We start from the raw sequence: 18,405 nt of genomic DNA on the forward strand, positions 1-18,405 counted from the left end.
TAATGCACTACCTATTGCCCCAGAGATCCTTACTTCCATTTAGTATGGCTCTTTGTATTGTGTGTGCACATTGTATAACATGTGTGTTTATCTGAATATTAGACTGGATATTGAAATCCTGTAAATGAAGAGACATTTAATATCTAGCCCTAATTAAATGAATCCATATAATCTAAAGAGACCGACTCTGGAGGGACTCGAATCCTCAACCTTTGAATTACTTGCCTGATTATTGTCTAGAAGTCCAATGCGCTATCCATTGCGCCACAGAGACACATATCAACCTAGAGTGAGTCTGTTCTAAGATTTTGGACACATTGTATAACATGTCTGTGTACTGACGACTGACGGATTGGTCATCCTGGCAGATTTCATGGTCTCTAATGTTTGAGTTGAATGAGGGAATAACTTGATGAGTGTGAATTACTTTTACAGTGTGACTTAAATCACAGAAACTGAAAGTTGGACAGTTTCAGCTCAGAGTGACCTGATGTATAAAATTGACTCTGGTGCGAATCGAACACAACCTTTGAATCCCTGTGAGGAGGCTATTGTGTAGATTTTCACATATCACTCCATTGAGTAATATGTGGCATTGATAAAAAACAGTGAAGACCATGTACACACTAAATCTTGTCAGTTTTCAGTCACGGTTTAACGTATAAAGCCGGACTCATGTGGGACTCAAACCAACAACCTTTGAATTACTCTACTTCCACTTAGTATGTCTCTTTGTATTGTGTGTGCACATTGTATAACATGTGTGTTTATCTGAATATTAGACTGGATATTGAAATCCTGTAAATGCAGAGACATTTAATATCTAGCCCTAATTAAATGAATCCATATAATCTAAAGAGACCGACTCTGGAGGGACTCGAACCCTCAACCTTTGAATTACTTGCCTCATTATTGTCTAGAAGTCCAATGCGCTATCCATTGCGCCACAGAGCCACATATCAACCTAGAGTGAGTCTGCTCTAAGATTTTGGACACATTGTATAACATGTCTGTGTACTGACGACTGACGGATTGGTCATCCTGGCAGATTTCATGGTCTCTAATGTTTGAGTTGAATGAGGGAATAACTTGATGAGTGTGAATTACTTTTACAGTGTGACTTAAATCACAGAAACTGAAAGTTGGACAGTTTCAGCTCAGAGTGACCTGATGTATAAAATTGACTCTGGTGGGAATCGAACACAACCTTTGAATCCCTGTGAGGAGGCTATTGTGTAGATTTTCACATATCACTCCATTGAGTAATATGTGGGATTGATAAAACACAGTGAAGACCATGTACACACTCAATCTTGTCAGTTTTCAGTCACGGTTTAACGTATAAAGCCGGACTCATGTGGGACTCAAACCCACAACCTTTGAAATACTTGACTTATTGTCAAAAAGTCTAATGCACTACCTATTGCACCAGAGATCCTTACTTCCATTTAGTATGTCTCTTTGTATTGTGTGTGCACATTGTATAACATGTGTGTTTATCTGAACATTAGACTGGATATTGAAATCCTTTAAATGCAGAGACATTTAATATTTAGCCCTAATTAAATGAATCCATATAATCTAAAGAGACCGACTCTGGAGGGACTCGAATCCTCAACCTTTGAATTACTTGCCTGATTATTGTCTAGAAGTCCAATGCGCTATCCATTGCGCCACAGAGCCACATATCAACGTAGAGTGAGTCTGTTCTAAGATTTTGGACACATTGTATAACATGTCTGTGTACTGACGACTGACGGATTGGTCATCCTGGCAGATTTCATGGTCTCTAATGTTTGAGTTGAATGAGGGAATAACTTGATGAGTGTGAATTACTTTTACAGTGTGACTTAAATCACAGAAACTGAAAGTTGGACAGTTTCAGCTCAGAGTGACCTGATGTATAAAATTGATAACATATCACTCCATTGAGTAATATGTGGCATTGATAAAACACAGTGAAGACCATGTACACACTCAATCTTGTCAGTTTTCAGTCACGGTTTAACGTATAAAGCCGGACTCTTGTCGGACTCATGTGGGACTCAAAGCAACAACCTTTGAATTACTCTACTTCCACTTAGTATGTCTCTTTGTATTGTGTGTGCACATTGTATAACATGTGTGTTTATCTGAATATTAGACTGGATATTGAAATCCTGTAAATGCAGAGACATTTAATATCTAGCCCTAATTAAATGAATCCATATAATCTAAAGAGACCGACTCTGGAGGGACTCGAATCCTCAACCTTTGAATTACTTGCCTGATTATTGTCTAGAAGTCCAATGCGCTATCCATTGCGCCACAGAGACACATATCAACCTAGAGTGAGTCTGTTCTAAGATTTTGGACACATTGTATAACATGTCTGTGTACTGACGACTGACGGATTGGTCATCCTGGCAGATTTCATGGTCTCTAATGTTTGAGTTGAATGAGGGAATAACTTGATGAGTGTGAATTACTTTTACAGTGTGACTTAAATCACAGAAACTGAAAGTTGGACAGTTTCAGCTCAGAGTGACCTGATGTATAAAATTGACTCTGGTGCGAATCGAACACAACCTTTGAATCCCTGTGAGGAGGCTATTGTGTAGATTTTCACATATCACTCCATTGAGTAATATGTGGCATTGATAAAACACAGTGAAGACCATGTACACACTCAATCTTGTCAGTTTTCAGTCACGGTTTAACGTATAAAGCCCGACTCTTGTGGGACTCAAACCCACAACCTTTGAAATACTTGACTTATTGTCAAAAAGAATAATGCACTACCTATTGCCCCAGAGATCCTTACTTCCATTTAGTATGGCTCTTTGTATTGTGTGTGCACATTGTATAACATGTGTGTTTATCTGAATATTAGACTGGATATTGAAATCCTGTAAATGAAGAGACATTTAATATCTAGCCCTAATTAAATGAATCCATATAATCTAAAGAGACCGACTCTGGAGGGACTCGAATCCTCAACCTTTGAATTACTTGCCTGATTATTGTCTAGAAGTCCAATGCGCTATCCATTGCGCCACAGAGACACATATCAACCTAGAGTGAGTCTGTTCTAAGATTTTGGACACATTGTATAACATGTCTGTGTACTGACGACTGACGGATTGGTCATCCTGGCAGATTTCATGGTCTCTAATGTTTGAGTTGAATGAGGGAATAACTTGATGAGTGTGAATTACTTTTACAGTGTGACTTAAATCACAGAAACTGAAAGTTGGACAGTTTCAGCTCAGAGTGACCTGATGTATAAAATTGACTCTGGTGCGAATCGAACACAACCTTTGAATCCCTGTGAGGAGGCTATTGTGTAGATTTTCACATATCACTCCATTGAGTAATATGTGGCATTGATAAAACACAGTGAAGACCATGTACACACTCAATCTTGTCAGTTTTCAGTCACGGTTTAACGTATAAAGCCGGACTCATGTGGGACTCAAACCAACAACCTTTGAATTACTCTACTTCCAATTAGTATGTCTCTTTGTATTGTGTGTGCACATTGTATAACATGTGTGTTTATCTGAATATTAGACTGGATATTGAAATCCTGTAAATGCAGAGACATTTAATATCTAGCCCTAATTAAATGAATCCATATAATCTAAAGAGACCGACTCTGGAGGGACTCGAACCCTCAACCTTTGAATTACTTGGCTCATTATTGTCTAGAAGTCCAATGCGCTATCCATTGCGCCACAGAGCCACATATCAACCTAGAGTGAGTCTGCTCTAAGATTTTGGACACATTGTATAACATGTCTGTGTACTGACGACTGACGGATTGGTCATCCTGGCAGATTTCATGGTCTCTAATGTTTGAGTTGAATGAGGGAATAACTTGATGAGTGTGAATTACTTTTACAGTGTGACTTAAATCACAGAAACTGAAAGTTGGACAGTTTCAGCTCAGAGTGACCTGATGTATAAAATTGACTCTGGTGGGAATCGAACACAACCTTTGAATCCCTGTGAGGAGGCTATTGTGTAGATTTTCACATATCACTCCATTGAGTAATATGTGGGATTGATAAAACACAGTGAAGACCATGTACACACTCAATCTTGTCAGTTTTCAGTCACGGTTTAACGTATAAAGCCGGACTCATGTGGGACTGAAACCCACAACCTTTGAAATACTTGACTTATTGTCAAAAAGTCTAATGCACTACCTATTGCACCAGAGATCCTTACTTCCATTTAGTATGTCTCTTTGTATTGTGTGTGCACATTGTATAACATGTGTGTTTATCTGAACATTAGACTGGATATTGAAATCCTTTAAATGCAGAGACATTTAATATTTAGCCCTAATTAAATGAATCCATATAATCTAAAGAGACCGACTCTGGAGGGACTCGAATCCTCAACCTTTGAATTACTTGCCTCATTATTGTCTAGAAGTCCAATGCGCTATCCATTGCGCCACAGAGCCACATATCAACCTAGAGTGAGTCTGCTCTAAGATTTTGGACACATTGTATAACATGTCTGTGTACTGACGACTGACGGATTGGTCATCCTGGCAGATTTCATGGTCTCTAATGTTTGAGTTGAATGAGGGAATAACTTGATGAGTGTGAATTACTTTTACAGTGTGACTTAAATCACAGAAACTGAAAGTTGGACAGTTTCAGCTCAGAGTGACCTGATGTATAAAATTGACTCTGGTGGGAATCGAACACAACCTTTGAATCCCTGTGAGGAGGCTATTGTGTAGATTTTCACATATCACTCCATTGAGTAATATGTGGGATTGATAAAACACAGTGAAGACCATGTACACACTCAATCTTGTCAGTTTTCAGTCACGGTTTAACGTATAAAGCCGGACTCATGTGGGACTCAAACCCACAACCTTTGAAATACTTGACTTATTGTCAAAAAGTCTAATGCACTACCTATTGCACCAGAGATCCTTACTTCCATTTAGTATGTCTCTTTGTATTGTGTGTGCACATTGTATAACATGTGTGTTTATCTGAACATTAGACTGGATATTGAAATCCTTTAAATGCAGAGACATTTAATATTTAGCCCTAATTAAATGAATCCATATAATCTAAAGAGACCGACTCTGGAGGGACTCGAATCCTCAACCTTTGAATTACTTGCCTGATTATTGTCTAGAAGTCCAATGCGCTATCCATTGCGCCACAGAGCCACATATCAACGTAGAGTGAGTCTGTTCTAAGATTTTGGACACATTGTATAACATGTCTGTGTACTGACGACTGACGGATTGGTCATCCTGGCAGATTTCATGGTCTCTAATGTTTGAGTTGAATGAGGGAATAACTTGATGAGTGTGAATTACTTTTACAGTGTGACTTAAATCACAGAAACTGAAAGTTGGACAGTTTCAGCTCAGAGTGACCTGATGTATAAAATTGATAACATATCACTCCATTGAGTAATATGTGGCATTGATAAAACACAGTGAAGACCATGTACACACTCAATCTTGTCAGTTTTCAGTCACGGTTTAACGTATAAAGCCGGACTCTTGTCGGACTCATGTGGGACTCAAAGCAACAACCTTTGAATTACTCTACTTCCACTTAGTATGTCTCTTTGTATTGTGTGTGCACATTGTATAACATGTGTGTTTATCTGAATATTAGACTGGATATTGAAATCCTGTAAATGCAGAGACATTTAATATCTAGCCCTAATTAAATGAATCCATATAATCTAAAGAGACCGACTCTGGAGGGACTCGAATCCTCAACCTTTGAATTACTTGCCTGATTATTGTCTAGAAGTCCAATGCGCTATCCATTGCGCCACAGAGACACATATCAACCTAGAGTGAGTCTGTTCTAAGATTTTGGACACATTGTATAACATGTCTGTGTACTGACGACTGACGGATTGGTCATCCTGGCAGATTTCATGGTCTCTAATGTTTGAGTTGAATGAGGGAATAACTTGATGAGTGTGAATTACTTTTACAGTGTGACTTAAATCACAGAAACTGAAAGTTGGACAGTTTCAGCTCAGAGTGACCTGATGTATAAAATTGACTCTGGTGCGAATCGAACACAACCTTTGAATCCCTGTGAGGAGGCTATTGTGTAGATTTTCACATATCACTCCATTGAGTAATATGTGGCATTGATAAAACACAGTGAAGACCATGTACACACTCAATCTTGTCAGTTTTCAGTCACGGTTTAACGTATAAAGCCCGACTCTTGTGGGACTCAAACCCACAACCTTTGAAATACTTGACTTATTGTCAAAAAGAATAATGCACTACCTATTGCCCCAGAGATCCTTACTTCCATTTAGTATGGCTCTTTGTATTGTGTGTGCACATTGTATAACATGTGTGTTTATCTGAATATTAGACTGGATATTGAAATCCTGTAAATGAAGAGACATTTAATATCTAGCCCTAATTAAATGAATCCATATAATCTAAAGAGACCGACTCTGGAGGGACTCGAATCCTCAACCTTTGAATTACTTGCCTGATTATTGTCTAGAAGTCCAATGCGCTATCCATTGCGCCACAGAGACACATATCAACCTAGAGTGAGTCTGTTCTAAGATTTTGGACACATTGTATAACATGTCTGTGTACTGACGACTGACGGATTGGTCATCCTGGCAGATTTCATGGTCTCTAATGTTTGAGTTGAATGAGGGAATAACTTGATGAGTGTGAATTACTTTTACAGTGTGACTTAAATCACAGAAACTGAAAGTTGGACAGTTTCAGCTCAGAGTGACCTGATGTATAAAATTGACTCTGGTGCGAATCGAACACAACCTTTGAATCCCTGTGAGGAGGCTATTGTGTAGATTTTCACATATCACTCCATTGAGTAATATGTGGCATTGATAAAACACAGTGAAGACCATGTACACACTCAATCTTGTCAGTTTTCAGTCACGGTTTAACGTATAAAGCCGGACTCATGTGGGACTCAAACCAACAACCTTTGAATTACTCTACTTCCAATTAGTATGTCTCTTTGTATTGTGTGTGCACATTGTATAACATGTGTGTTTATCTGAATATTAGACTGGATATTGAAATCCTGTAAATGCAGAGACATTTAATATCTAGCCCTAATTAAATGAATCCATATAATCTAAAGAGACCGACTCTGGAGGGACTCGAACCCTCAACCTTTGAATTACTTGGCTCATTATTGTCTAGAAGTCCAATGCGCTATCCATTGCGCCACAGAGCCACATATCAACCTAGAGTGAGTCTGCTCTAAGATTTTGGACACATTGTATAACATGTCTGTGTACTGACGACTGACGGATTGGTCATCCTGGCAGATTTCATGGTCTCTAATGTTTGAGTTGAATGAGGGAATAACTTGATGAGTGTGAATTACTTTTACAGTGTGACTTAAATCACAGAAACTGAAAGTTGGACAGTTTCAGCTCAGAGTGACCTGATGTATAAAATTGACTCTGGTGGGAATCGAACACAACCTTTGAATCCCTGTGAGGAGGCTATTGTGTAGATTTTCACATATCACTCCATTGAGTAATATGTGGGATTGATAAAACACAGTGAAGACCATGTACACACTCAATCTTGTCAGTTTTCAGTCACGGTTTAACGTATAAAGCCGGACTCATGTGGGACTGAAACCCACAACCTTTGAAATACTTGACTTATTGTCAAAAAGTCTAATGCACTACCTATTGCACCAGAGATCCTTACTTCCATTTAGTATGTCTCTTTGTATTGTGTGTGCACATTGTATAACATGTGTGTTTATCTGAACATTAGACTGGATATTGAAATCCTTTAAATGCAGAGACATTTAATATTTAGCCCTAATTAAATGAATCCATATAATCTAAAGAGACCGACTCTGGAGGGACTCGAATCCTCAACCTTTGAATTACTTGCCTGATTATTGTCTAGAAGTCCAATGCGCTATCCATTGCGCCACAGAGCCACATATCAACATAGAGTGAGTCTGTTCTAAGATTTTGGACACATTGTATAACATGTCTGTGTACTGACGACTGACGGATTGGTCATCCTGGCAGATTTCATGGTCTCTAATGTTTGAGTTGAATGAGGGAATAACTTGATGAGTGTGAATTACTTTTACAGTGTGACTTAAATCACAGAAACTGAAAGTTGGACAGTTTCAGCTCAGAGTGACCTGATGTATAAAATTGATAACATATCACTCCATTGAGTAATATGTGGCATTGATAAAACACAGTGAAGACCATGTACACACTCAATCTTGTCAGTTTTCAGTCACGGTTTAACGTATAAAGCCGGACTCTTGTCGGACTCATGTGGGACTCAAAGCAACAACCTTTGAATTACTCTACTTCCACTTAGTATGTCTCTTTGTATTGTGTGTGCACATTGTATAACATGTGTGTTTATCTGAATATTAGACTGGATATTGAAATCCTGTAAATGCAGAGACATTTAATATCTAGCCCTAATTAAATGAATCCATATAATCTAAAGAGACCGACTCTGGAGGGACTCGAATCCTCAACCTTTGAATTACTTGCCTGATTATTGTCTAGAAGTCCAATGCGCTATCCATTGCGCCACAGAGACACATATCAACCTAGAGTGAGTCTGTTCTAAGATTTTGGACACATTGTATAACATGTCTGTGTACTGACGACTGACGGATTGGTCATCCTGGCAGATTTCATGGTCTCTAATGTTTGAGTTGAATGAGGGAATAACTTGATGAGTGTGAATTACTTTTACAGTGTGACTTAAATCACAGAAACTGAAAGTTGGACAGTTTCAGCTCAGAGTGACCTGATGTATAAAATTGACTCTGGTGCGAATCGAACACAACCTTTGAATCCCTGTGAGGAGGCTATTGTGTAGATTTTCACATATCACTCCATTGAGTAATATGTGGCATTGATAAAACACAGTGAAGACCATGTACACACTCAATCTTGTCAGTTTTCAGTCACGGTTTAACGTATAAAGCCCGACTCTTGTGGGACTCAAACCCACAACCTTTGAAATACTTGACTTATTGTCAAAAAGAATAATGCACTACCTATTGCCCCAGAGATCCTTACTTCCATTTAGTATGGCTCTTTGTATTGTGTGTGCACATTGTATAACATGTGTGTTTATCTGAATATTAGACTGGATATTGAAATCCTGTAAATGAAGAGACATTTAATATCTAGCCCTAATTAAATGAATCCATATAATCTAAAGAGACCGACTCTGGAGGGACTCGAATCCTCAACCTTTGAATTACTTGCCTGATTATTGTCTAGAAGTCCAATGCGCTATCCATTGCGCCACAGAGACACATATCAACCTAGAGTGAGTCTGTTCTAAGATTTTGGACACATTGTATAACATGTCTGTGTACTGACGACTGACGGATTGGTCATCCTGGCAGATTTCATGGTCTCTAATGTTTGAGTTGAATGAGGGAATAACTTGATGAGTGTGAATTACTTTTACAGTGTGACTTAAATCACAGAAACTGAAAGTTGGACAGTTTCAGCTCAGAGTGACCTGATGTATAAAATTGACTCTGGTGCGAATCGAACACAACCTTTGAATCCCTGTGAGGAGGCTATTGTGTAGATTTTCACATATCACTCCATTGAGTAATATGTGGCATTGATAAAAAACAGTGAAGACCATGTACACACTAAATCTTGTCAGTTTTCAGTCACGGTTTAACGTATAAAGCCGGACTCATGTGGGACTCAAACCAACAACCTTTGAATTACTCTACTTCCACTTAGTATGTCTCTTTGTATTGTGTGTGCACATTGTATAACATGTGTGTTTATCTGAATATTAGACTGGATATTGAAATCCTGTAAATGAAGAGACATTTAATATCTAGCCCTAATTAAATGAATCCATATAATCTAAAGAGACCGACTCTGGAGGGACTCGAACCCTCAACCTTTGAATTACTTGCCTCATTATTGTCTAGAAGTCCAATGCGCTATCCATTGCGCCACAGAGCCACATATCAACCTAGAGTGAGTCTGCTCTAAGATTTTGGACACATTGTATAACATGTCTGTGTACTGACGACTGACGGATTGGTCATCCTGGCAGATTTCATGGTCTCTAATGTTTGAGTTGAATGAGGGAATAACTTGATGAGTGTGAATTACTTTTACAGTGTGACTTAAATCACAGAAACTGAAAGTTGGACAGTTTCAGCTCAGAGTGACCTGATGTATAAAATTGACTCTGGTGGGAATCGAACACAACCTTTGAATCCCTGTGAGGAGGCTATTGTGTAGATTTTCACATATCACTCCATTGAGTAATATGTGGGATTGATAAAACACAGTGAAGACCATGTACACACTCAATCTTGTCAGTTTTCAGTCACGGTTTAACGTATAAAGCCGGACTCATGGGGGACTCAAACCCACAACCTTTGAAATACTTGACTTATTGTCAAAAAGTCTAATGCACTACCTATTGCACCAGAGATCCTTACTTCCATTTAGTATGTCTCTTTGTATTGTGTGTGCACATTGTATAACATGTGTGTTTATCTGAACATTAGACTGGATATTGAAATCCTTTAAATGCAGAGACATTTAATATTTAGCCCTAATTAAATGAATCCATATAATCTAAAGAGACCGACTCTGGAGGGACTCGAATCCTCAACCTTTGAATTACTTGCCTGATTATTGTCTAGAAGTCCAATGCGCTATCCATTGCGCCACAGAGACACATATCAACCTAGAGTGAGTCTGTTCTAAGATTTTGGACACATTGTATAACATGTCTGTGTACTGACGACTGACGGATTGGTCATCCTGGCAGATTTCATGGTCTCTAATGTTTGAGTTGAATGAGGGAATAACTTGATGAGTGTGAATTACTTTTACAGTGTGACTTAAATCACAGAAACTGAAAGTTGGACAGTTTCAGCTCAGAGTGACCTGATGTATAAAATTGACTCTGGTGCGAATCGAACACAACCTTTGAATCCCTGTGAGGAGGCTATTGTGTAGATTTTCACATATCACTCCATTGAGTAATATGTGGCATTGATAAAAAACAGTGAAGACCATGTACACACTAAATCTTGTCAGTTTTCAGTCACGGTTTAACGTATAAAGCCGGACTCATGTGGGACTCAAACCAACAACCTTTGAAATACTTGACTTATTGTCAAAAAGTCTAATGCACTACCTATTGCACCAGAGATCCTTACTTCCATTTAGTATGTCTCTTTGTATTGTGTGTGCACATTGTATAACATGTGTGTTTATCTGAACATTAGACTGGATATTGAAATCCTTTAAATGCAGAGACATTTAATATTTAGCCCTAATTAAATGAATCCATATAATCTAAAGAGACCGACTCTGGAGGGACTCGAATCCTCAACCTTTGAATTACTTGCCTGATTATTGTCTAGAAGTCCAATGCGCTATCCATTGCGCCACAGAGACACATATCAACCTAGAGTGAGTCTGTTCTAAGATTTTGGACACATTGTATAACATGTCTGTGTACTGACGACTGACGGATTGGTCATCCTGGCAGATTTCATGGTCTCTAATGTTTGAGTTGAATGAGGGAATAACTTGATGAGTGTGAATTACTTTTACAGTGTGACTTAAATCACAGAAACTGAAAGTTGGACAGTTTCAGCTCAGAGTGACCTGATGTATAAAATTGACTCTGGTGCGAATCGAACACAACCTTTGAATCCCTGTGAGGAGGCTATTGTGTAGATTTTCACATATCACTCCATTGAGTAATATGTGGCATTGATAAAACACAGTGAAGACCATGTACACACTCAATCTTGTCAGTTTTCAGTCACGGTTTAACGTATAAAGCCGGACTCATGTGGGACTCAAACCAACAACCTTTGAATTACTCTACTTCCACTTAGTATGTCTCTTTGTATTGTGTGTGCACATTGTATAACATGTGTGTTTATCTGAATATTAGACTGGATATTGAAATCCTGTAAATGCAGAGACATTTAATATCTAGCCCTAATTAAATGAATCCATATAATCTAAAGAGACCGACTCTGGAGGGACTCGAACCCTCAACCTTTGAATTACTTGGCTCATTATTGTCTAGAAGTCCAATGCGCTATCCATTGCGCCACAGAGACACATATCAACCTAGAGTGAGTCTGCTCTAAGATTTTGGACACATTGTATAACATGTCTGTGTACTGACGACTGACGGATTGGTCATCCTGGCAGATTTCATGGTCTCTAATGTTTGAGTTGAATGAGGGAATAACTTGATGAGTGTGAATTACTTTTACAGTGTGACTTAAATCACAGAAACTGAAAGTTGGACAGTTTCAGCTCAGAGTGACCTGATGTATAAAATTGACTCTGGTGGGAATCGAACACAACCTTTGAATCCCTGTGAGGAGGCTATTGTGTAGATTTTCACATATCACTCCATTGAGTAATATGTGGGATTGATAAAACACAGTGAAGACCATGTACACACTCAATCTTGTCAGTTTTCAGTCACGGTTTAACGTATAAAGCCGGACTCATGTGGGACTGAAACCCACAACCTTTGAAATACTTGACTTATTGTCAAAAAGTCTAATGCACTACCTATTGCACCAGAGATCCTTACTTCCATTTAGTATGTCTCTTTGTATTTTGTGTGCACATTGTATAACATGTGTGTTTATCTGAACATTAGACTGGATATTGAAATCCTTTAAATGCAGAGACATTTAATATTTAGCCCTAATTAAATGAATCCATATAATCTAAAGAGACCGACTCTGGAGGGACTCGAATCCTCAACCTTTGAATTACTTGCCTGATTATTGTCTAGAAGTCCAATGCGCTATCCATTGCGCCACAGAGCCACATATCAACGTAGAGTGAGTCTGTTCTAAGATTTTGGACACATTGTATAACATGTCTGTGTACTGACGACTGACGGATTGGTCATCCTGGCAGATTTCATGGTCTCTAATGTTTGAGTTGAATGAGGGAATAACTTGATGAGTGTGAATTACTTTTACAGTGTGACTTAAATCACAGAAACTGAAAGTTGGACAGTTTCAGCTCAGAGTGACCTGATGTATAAAATTGATAACATATCACTCCATTGAGTAATATGTGGCATTGATAAAACACAGTGAAGACCATGTACACACTCAATCTTGTCAGTTTTCAGTCACGGTTTAACGTATAAAGCCGGACTCTTGTCGGACTCATGTGGGACTCAAAGCAACAACCTTTGAATTACTCTACTTCCACTTAGTATGTCTCTTTGTATTGTGTGTGCACATTGTATAACATGTGTGTTTATCTGAATATTAGACTGGATATTGAAATCCTGTAAATGCAGAGACATTTAATATCTAGCCCTAATTAAATGAATCCATATAATCTAAAGAGACCGACTCTGGAGGGACTCGAATCCTCAACCTTTGAATTACTTGCCTGATTATTGTCTAGAAGTCCAATGCGCTATCCATTGCGCCACAGAGACACATATCAACCTAGAGTGAGTCTGTTCTAAGATTTTGGACACATTGTATAACATGTCTGTGTACTGACGACTGACGGATTGGTCATCCTGGCAGATTTCATGGTCTCTAATGTTTGAGTTGAATGAGGGAATAACTTGATGAGTGTGAATTACTTTTACAGTGTGACTTAAATCACAGAAACTGAAAGTTGGACAGTTTCAGCTCAGAGTGACCTGATGTATAAAATTGACTCTGGTGCGAATCGAACACAACCTTTGAATCCCTGTGAGGAGGCTATTGTGTAGATTTTCACATATCACTCCATTGAGTAATATGTGGCATTGATAAAACACAGTGAAGACCATGTACACACTCAATCTTGTCAGTTTTCAGTCACGGTTTAACGTATAAAGCCCGACTCTTGTGGGACTCAAACCCACAACCTTTGAAATACTTGACTTATTGTCAAAAAGACTAATGCACTACCTATTGCCCCAGAGATCCTTACTTCCATTTAGTATGGCTCTTTGTATTGTGTGTGCACATTGTATAACATGTGTGTTTATCTGAATATTAGACTGGATATTGAAATCCTGTAAATGAAGAGACATTTAATATCTAGCCCTAATTAAATGAATCCATATAATCTAAAGAGACCGACTCTGGAGGGACTCGAATCCTCAACCTTTGAATTACTTGCCTGATTATTGTCTAGAAGTCCAATGCGCTATCCATTGCGCCACAGAGACACATATCAACCTAGAGTGAGTCTGTTCTAAGATTTTGGACACATTGTATAACATGTCTGTGTACTGACGACTGACGGATTGGTCATCCTGGCAGATTTCATGGTCTCTAATGTTTGAGTTGAATGAGGGAATAACTTGATGAGTGTGAATTACTTTTACAGTGTGACTTAAATCACAGAAACTGAAAGTTGGACAGTTTCAGCTCAGAGTGACCTGATGTATAAAATTGACTCTGGTGGGAATCGAACACAACCTTTGAATCCCTGTGAGGAGGCTATTGTGTAGATTTTCACATATCACTCCATTGAGTAATATGTGGCATTGATAAAACACAGTGAAGACCATGTACACACTCAATCTTGTCAGTTTTCAGTCACGGTTTAACGTATAAAGCCGGACTCATGTGGGACTCAAACCCACAACCTTTGAAATACTTGACTTATTGTCAAAAAGTCTAATGCACTACCTATTGCACCAGAGATCCTTACTTCCATTTAGTATGTCTCTTTGTATTGTGTGTGCACATTGTATAACATGTGTGTTTATCTGAACATTAGACTGGATATTGAAATCCTTTAAATGCAGAGACATTTAATATTTAGCCCTAATTAAATGAATCCATATAATCTAAAGAGACCGACTCTGGAGGGACTCGAATCCTCAACCTTTGAATTACTTGCCTGATTATTGTCTAGAAGTCCAATGCGCTATCCATTGCGCCACAGAGCCACATATCAACGTAGAGTGAGTCTGTTCTAAGATTTTGGACACATTGTATAACATGTCTGTGTACTGACGACTGACGGATTGGTCATCCTGGCAGATTTCATGGTCTCTAATGTTTGAGTTGAATGAGGGAATAACTTGATGAGTGTGAATTACTTTTACAGTGTGACTTAAATCACAGAAACTGAAAGTTGGACAGTTTCAGCTCAGAGTGACCTGATGTATAAAATTGATAACATATCACTCCATTGAGTAATATGTGGCATTGATAAAACACAGTGAAGACCATGTACACACTCAATCTTGTCAGTTTTCAGTCACGGTTTAACGTATAAAGCCGGACTCTTGTCGGACTCATGTGGGACTCAAAGCAACAACCTTTGAATTACTCTACTTCCACTTAGTATGTCTCTTTGTATTGTGTGTGCACATTGTATAACATGTGTGTTTATCTGAATATTAGACTGGATATTGAAATCCTGTAAATGCAGAGACATTTAATATCTAGCCCTAATTAAATGAATCCATATAATCTAAAGAGACCGACTCTGGAGGGACTCGAATCCTCAACCTTTGAATTACTTGCCTGATTATTGTCTAGAAGTCCAATGCGCTATCCATTGCGCCACAGAGACACATATCAACCTAGAGTGAGTCTGTTCTAAGATTTTGGACACATTGTATAACATGTCTGTGTACTGACGACTGACGGATTGGTCATCCTGGCAGATTTCATGGTCTCTAATGTTTGAGTTGAATGAGGGAATAACTTGATGAGTGTGAATTACTTTTACAGTGTGACTTAAATCACAGAAACTGAAAGTTGGACAGTTTCAGCTCAGAGTGACCTGATGTATAAAATTGACTCTGGTGCGAATCGAACACAACCTTTGAATCCCTGTGAGGAGGCTATTGTGTAGATTTTCACATATCACTCCATTGAGTAATATGTGGCATTGATAAAACACAGTGAAGACCATGTACACACTCAATCTTGTCAGTTTTCAGTCACGGTTTAACGTATAAAGCCAGACTCTTGTGGGACTCAAACCCACAACCTTTGAAATACTTGACTTATTGTCAAAAAGAATAATGCACTACCTATTGCCCCAGAGATCCTTACTTCCATTTAGTATGGCTCTTTGTATTGTGTGTGCACATTGTATAACATGTGTGTTTATCTGAATATTAGACTGGATATTGAAATCCTGTAAATGAAGAGACATTTAATATCTAGCCCTAATTAAATGAATCCATATAATCTAAAGAGACCGACTCTGGAGGGACTCGAATCCTCAACCTTTGAATTACTTGCCTGATTATTGTCTAGAAGTCCAATGCGCTATCCATTGCGCCACAGAGACACATATCAACCTAGAGTGAGTCTGTTCTAAGATTTTGGACACATTGTATAACATGTCTGTGTACTGACGACTGACGGATTGGTCATCCTGGCAGATTTCATGGTCTCTAATGTTTGAGTTGAATGAGGGAATAACTTGATGAGTGTGAATTACTTTTACAGTGTGACTTAAATCACAGAAACTGAAAGTTGGACAGTTTCAGCTCAGAGTGACCTGATGTATAAAATTGACTCTGGTGCGAATCGAACACAACCTTTGAATCCCTGTGAGGAGGCTATTGTGTAGATTTTCACATATCACTCCATTGAGTAATATGTGGCATTGATAAAAAACAGTGAAGACCATGTACACACTAAATCTTGTCAGTTTTCAGTCACGGTTTAACGTATAAAGCCGGACTCATGTGGGACTCAAACCAACAACCTTTGAATTACTCTACTTCCACTTAGTATGTCTCTTTGTATTGTGTGTGCACATTGTATAACATGTGTGTTTATCTGAATATTAGACTGGATATTGAAATCCTGTAAATGAAGAGACATTTAATATCTAGCCCTAATTAAATGAATCCATATAATCTAAAGAGACCGACTCTGGAGGGACTCGAACCCTCAACCTTTGAATTACTTGCCTCATTATTGTCTAGAAGTCCAATGCGCTATCCATTGCGCCACAGAGCCACATATCAACCTAGAGTGAGTCTGCTCTAAGATTTTGGACACATTGTATAACATGTCTGTGTACTGACGACTGACGGATTGGTCATCCTGGCAGATTTCATGGTCTCTAATGTTTGAGTTGAATGAGGGAATAACTTGATGAGTGTGAATTACTTTTACAGTGTGACTTAAATCACAGAAACTGAAAGTTGGACAGTTTCAGCTCAGAGTGACCTGATGTATAAAATTGACTCTGGTGGGAATCGAACACAACCTTTGAATCCCTGTGAGGAGGCTATTGTGTAGATTTTCACATATCACTCCATTGAGTAATATGTGGGATTGATAAAACACAGTGAAGACCATGTACACACTCAATCTTGTCAGTTTTCAGTCACGGTTTAACGTATAAAGCCGGACTCATGTGGGACTCAAACCCACAACCTTTGAAATACTTGACTTATTGTCAAAAAGTCTAATGCACTACCTATTGCACCAGAGATCCTTACTTCCATTTAGTATGTCTCTTTGTATTGTGTGTGCACATTGTATAACATGTGTGTTTATCTGAACATTAGACTGGATATTGAAATCCTTTAAATGCAGAGACATTTAATATTTAGCCCTAATTAAATGAATCCATATAATCTAAAGAGACCGACTCTGGAGGGACTCGAATCCTCAACCTTTGAATTACTTGCCTGATTATTGTCTAGAAGTCCAATGCGCTATCCATTGCGCCACAGAGACACATATCAACCTAGAGTGAGTCTGTTCTAAGATTTTGGACACATTGTATAACATGTCTGTGTACTGACGACTGACGGATTGGTCATCCTGGCAGATTTCATGGTCTCTAATGTTTGAGTTGAATGAGGGAATAACTTGATGAGTGTGAATTACTTTTACAGTGTGACTTAAATCACAGAAACTGAAAGTTGGACAGTTTCAGCTCAGAGTGACCTGATGTATAAAATTGACTCTGGTGCGAATCGAACACAACCTTTGAATCCCTGTGAGGAGGCTATTGTGTAGATTTTCACATATCACTCCATTGAGTAATATGTGGCATTGATAAAAAACAGTGAAGACCATGTACACACTAAATCTTGTCAGTTTTCAGTCACGGTTTAACGTATAAAGCCGGACTCATGTGGGACTCAAACCAACAACCTTTGAATTACTCTACTTCCACTTAGTATGTCTCTTTGTATCATTTGTGCACATTGTATAACATTTGTTTATCTGAACATTAGTCTGGATATTGAAATGCTGTAAATGCAGAGACATTTAATATCTAGCCCTAATTAAATGAATCCATATAATCTAAAGAGACCGACTCTGGAGGGACTCGAACCCTCAACCTTTGAATTACTTGCCTGATTATTGTCTAGAAGTCCAATGCGCTATCCATTGCGCCACAGAGCCACATATC

At 38.5% G+C, this 18,405-nt stretch overlaps 13 non-coding genes across 13 annotated transcripts; all 13 read right to left on the reverse strand.

Annotated features, from left to right (window-relative positions):
* Nucleotides 1-862: 862 nt before the first annotated feature.
* trnar-ucu (transfer RNA arginine (anticodon UCU)) lies at nucleotides 863-954 on the reverse strand. The gene is given in 2 exon segments: nucleotides 863-898; nucleotides 918-954. It is a non-coding gene; the product is annotated as a tRNA-Arg (tRNA).
* Nucleotides 955-1,591: 637 nt separating this feature from the next.
* On the reverse strand, nucleotides 1,592-1,683 carry trnar-ucu (transfer RNA arginine (anticodon UCU)). The gene is given in 2 exon segments: nucleotides 1,592-1,627; nucleotides 1,647-1,683. It is a non-coding gene; the product is annotated as a tRNA-Arg (tRNA).
* A 1,949-nt stretch (nucleotides 1,684-3,632) lies between these two features.
* Nucleotides 3,633-3,724, reverse strand: trnar-ucu (transfer RNA arginine (anticodon UCU)). Its single transcript is given in 2 exon segments — nucleotides 3,633-3,668; nucleotides 3,688-3,724. It is a non-coding gene; the product is annotated as a tRNA-Arg (tRNA).
* Nucleotides 3,725-4,361: 637 nt separating this feature from the next.
* On the reverse strand, nucleotides 4,362-4,453 carry trnar-ucu (transfer RNA arginine (anticodon UCU)). Its single transcript is given in 2 exon segments — nucleotides 4,362-4,397; nucleotides 4,417-4,453. It is a non-coding gene; the product is annotated as a tRNA-Arg (tRNA).
* Nucleotides 4,454-5,090: 637 nt separating this feature from the next.
* trnar-ucu (transfer RNA arginine (anticodon UCU)) lies at nucleotides 5,091-5,182 on the reverse strand. The gene is given in 2 exon segments: nucleotides 5,091-5,126; nucleotides 5,146-5,182. It is a non-coding gene; the product is annotated as a tRNA-Arg (tRNA).
* Nucleotides 5,183-7,131: 1,949 nt separating this feature from the next.
* On the reverse strand, nucleotides 7,132-7,223 carry trnar-ucu (transfer RNA arginine (anticodon UCU)). The gene is given in 2 exon segments: nucleotides 7,132-7,167; nucleotides 7,187-7,223. It is a non-coding gene; the product is annotated as a tRNA-Arg (tRNA).
* A 637-nt stretch (nucleotides 7,224-7,860) lies between these two features.
* Nucleotides 7,861-7,952, reverse strand: trnar-ucu (transfer RNA arginine (anticodon UCU)). The gene is given in 2 exon segments: nucleotides 7,861-7,896; nucleotides 7,916-7,952. It is a non-coding gene; the product is annotated as a tRNA-Arg (tRNA).
* Nucleotides 7,953-9,901: 1,949 nt separating this feature from the next.
* trnar-ucu (transfer RNA arginine (anticodon UCU)) lies at nucleotides 9,902-9,993 on the reverse strand. Its single transcript is given in 2 exon segments — nucleotides 9,902-9,937; nucleotides 9,957-9,993. It is a non-coding gene; the product is annotated as a tRNA-Arg (tRNA).
* Nucleotides 9,994-12,039: 2,046 nt separating this feature from the next.
* Nucleotides 12,040-12,131, reverse strand: trnar-ucu (transfer RNA arginine (anticodon UCU)). Its single transcript is given in 2 exon segments — nucleotides 12,040-12,075; nucleotides 12,095-12,131. It is a non-coding gene; the product is annotated as a tRNA-Arg (tRNA).
* A 637-nt stretch (nucleotides 12,132-12,768) lies between these two features.
* Nucleotides 12,769-12,860, reverse strand: trnar-ucu (transfer RNA arginine (anticodon UCU)). The gene is given in 2 exon segments: nucleotides 12,769-12,804; nucleotides 12,824-12,860. It is a non-coding gene; the product is annotated as a tRNA-Arg (tRNA).
* A 1,998-nt stretch (nucleotides 12,861-14,858) lies between these two features.
* Nucleotides 14,859-14,950, reverse strand: trnar-ucu (transfer RNA arginine (anticodon UCU)). Its single transcript is given in 2 exon segments — nucleotides 14,859-14,894; nucleotides 14,914-14,950. It is a non-coding gene; the product is annotated as a tRNA-Arg (tRNA).
* A 1,949-nt stretch (nucleotides 14,951-16,899) lies between these two features.
* trnar-ucu (transfer RNA arginine (anticodon UCU)) lies at nucleotides 16,900-16,991 on the reverse strand. Its single transcript is given in 2 exon segments — nucleotides 16,900-16,935; nucleotides 16,955-16,991. It is a non-coding gene; the product is annotated as a tRNA-Arg (tRNA).
* Nucleotides 16,992-18,306: 1,315 nt separating this feature from the next.
* trnar-ucu (transfer RNA arginine (anticodon UCU)) lies at nucleotides 18,307-18,398 on the reverse strand. The gene is given in 2 exon segments: nucleotides 18,307-18,342; nucleotides 18,362-18,398. It is a non-coding gene; the product is annotated as a tRNA-Arg (tRNA).
* Nucleotides 18,399-18,405: the final 7 nt, after the last annotated feature.

Source organism: Pleuronectes platessa, chromosome 21, assembly GCF_947347685.1.
Source record: "Pleuronectes platessa chromosome 21, fPlePla1.1, whole genome shotgun sequence".
In the NCBI taxonomy this organism is placed as follows: Eukaryota; Metazoa; Chordata; class Actinopteri; order Pleuronectiformes; family Pleuronectidae; genus Pleuronectes; species Pleuronectes platessa.